Here is a 3,098-nt window from a genome sequence, read left to right as displayed (position 1 = left end):
GACTTCCAGTACTCCTCATATATCACTTTATCCATAAGTATACCTAATAATTATGCCATTCTTTAAACCCGAAAGATGGTTCATCTTGATCATAATTCCACGTTCTTGTACTTAAACTTAGCGAACGTTCATCTGGAAGTATGGGGTGTAACAATATACCTGTAGTTGATCGATCCGTAGCCTGATCTGGTGGGCTATAGAGTGAAGTGTGCTATTCATCATTATCTTCCCACCACCTACTAGTCTGGCCTTCGTCATCTCCCCTATCCGAATCTGAAGGATATGGATAATCCGGCAGCTCCTGGTTTACTGACGGCTAAGATAGAGGGCTAGAGTAATCAGTAACACTCACTGGGTATCTAGTCTGACGTAGTGCTCTACCACAGGATAAGCTGGTACGGCCTCAGGAATCTCCTCCTTCGGTGTCCCATATGAACCCTCAAACTGGTCTGTGTTATAACTATCCTCCGATGGACCCTCCTCTATGGAAGTCAGAAACTCTGGAGGAATCTTCGCTGAGTCCTTAGAGGGATCAGTCTCAATGTAATAGCTGAGGCTCCTTCTGCTCGATCCCGGAGCCTGTGGTCCTGAATCTACTCTACGGGTCTTCTTAGCACCGCCATTGTCTGAGTTTGATCTCTTCATCTTCTATTAGTCTGCACTTACCTACAGGAAAAAGGGGTCAGAAGCGATCTTTCCTAGACTCTGGCTCTATATCACGATCTAAGATAGAAAGAAAGGTCAATGATTCCTAAATACCCTGCAGCCTCCTGTTTATAAGTGTGGCCGGCTTCACACCCATAAATAGGACTCTACCTGACACGGTCTGTAGACAATACCTAGGACGAACACCTTTGATACCACTTTTGTCACGATCCAAACTGATGAGCCATGACGAGTACCCACCACTACTGATCGAGCACTCCCAACTCACATATGCTCTATACTAGATAACCTGGCGGCCCAACTTTAACTAATGTCTAAGTGATACTGCTCGCTATAGCATTCGTTTAAAGGGTTCTACCATAAAGCTTATAAATCACGCAGGTAGATACGTATTCACATGCATACATACAAAAGGAAACAACAGACGCCAATTTGGCCACTACACGAACCGTACACAAATAATGGCTAACAGGACTGCACTGCGTCTCAATTATACACAACTGTCTACAGTTATCTATGGAGTATAACTGTAGAAGAGATAGGACAAGGCCCTGTCATACCTACATATGTAGATATATATATATATTGTATACCAAAGGGCTCTAGCTCCAGTCCAAGTGGAGCTTGCTGGCTGGAACTGGAAAAAGCCCTACTGGTCTTTTGTCATAAAAGCTTACAGAATCATAAATCTCTGGTTTGGAAAATACGGACATTTTGTAAAACATTTGTGGATTATCAAAAAAGGAGTCATGCCGTTTAATCATGAACGTCTAATTTTGGAAGTAAGGAGGTTATGAGAAATATATAGAAGCATAACATAGGATCATGCCTTCAGAAACAAAGGGACTAGCCTTAACGTACCTGAAAATTCATGCCTCGGCTCTTCTACCTATTTCTGGTCTCGCAATCTACATATAACACCATTCATGCTGTAATTAGGTCCATTGTCATATACTTATCCTAAGTCTCCAAATAAATCTTTCTAGAATCTGCCGAAATTTCAGCAGCATCTCCTCTTTTTATATGCCTAGCCCAAAACCGTAATTCTGCAACCAACAACAACAACATCAATACCAACATTAATAACATCACTTTTAACACTAACATGTGCCATAAAACAGCCCACACACTAATTTCCAACTTCCATAACTAACCAACTTACTATACAATTATTTAATGACTTTGTCTCCGAGAATAAACTGGTATTAACGTAAATCGAAAGAGATTCATACCTTATTCTTGTTAAAACAGCAATATCTTCGATATCAACTTGAATCCACGCTAAAATCCACCGGAAAATAATACTAAAATCACGATAATGTGCTACCCGAGCCTCGATTAATCAAAATCACTCCAATCCCTCACTTTTTATGACATAAATGCCCCTATATGTTTGCAGAGCTTAGAAAGGTATTATTTCCTTAGAAATAAGGGGTCTTGACCCTTATATAGGGTGTTGAAGTCGGTGGAAACCGACTTAATCAATTAGCGAAGGTCTCTTGTGAACACGATGGTCTAGAATATTTATAGCCATCGCAAACGCGGTCCCCTATCGCTAACGCGTAGGGCAAGTCTACCCAGTTCGACCAGATTATCGTTCTTCACCCGTCCGACCTCCACTCCTTCTGATACTTCTCATACATGATCTTAAACTCTCATAAACATAAGATAGGCGTATATAACTCCAGATCGCAATTAAAACAACTAACACCTAATGAACCTCAACATCCAAAATGATGAGGTGTAACATCCAATAGTGCAAACGCGCAAACCATTTTTCCTGGCCTGCCAACCTTAATTTTAACGTCCATATCCCCTTACCCCGATGACATATCGAGGAGTGATTTGTTGTGGTGGAGGATAGTTTTCATGAACTTTTCCCTAGGCTTCTGCCTTGCCTCAAAATTCATCAGATTCTAGAAGATGTCCTTTCTCCAAGTCGGACCCACGAACATAGTTTTCGCAATTCACCTGCTTTCCAATTCTCTCATGGCTTACTACATGAACTAAATCTTCATGATCATAGTATAAACGCAAGCAATCATATCTATCCTTGGGAGTGACTCCAAGGTCCATACTTTGGGTGACCAACATTTATAAATTTAAACGTACCAAACTACGGGGTGTAACATCCTTCTCCCCTTTAAAACATTCGTCCTCGAATGTTGTAGCATGCAAACCCACAACATCTCCGTTGGTTTCGTAAAATCGTTGCCTTCCTCTTAGAAACTGATGACCATATCTTTATGCGATAAATTGATCAGTCTCTTCTTGTTCCCTCCTAAGCCTTTCATTGGACTCATCTATGCGTTTAATCAACTCTTTGTTCTTATGTCCATAATCAGGTATCAACTCGTATCCCACTCTCATTTTATTTCCATTATCGTCGTCTTGACTTGCCATGCCATAACCGCTCATCGTCTTGTAAGTAC

Source organism: Lycium barbarum, chromosome 2, assembly GCF_019175385.1.
Source record: "Lycium barbarum isolate Lr01 chromosome 2, ASM1917538v2, whole genome shotgun sequence".
Taxonomy (NCBI): Eukaryota; Viridiplantae; Streptophyta; class Magnoliopsida; order Solanales; family Solanaceae; genus Lycium; species Lycium barbarum.
The sequence above is the reverse complement of the archived record's forward strand: the minus strand, read 5'-3'. Positions refer to the sequence as shown.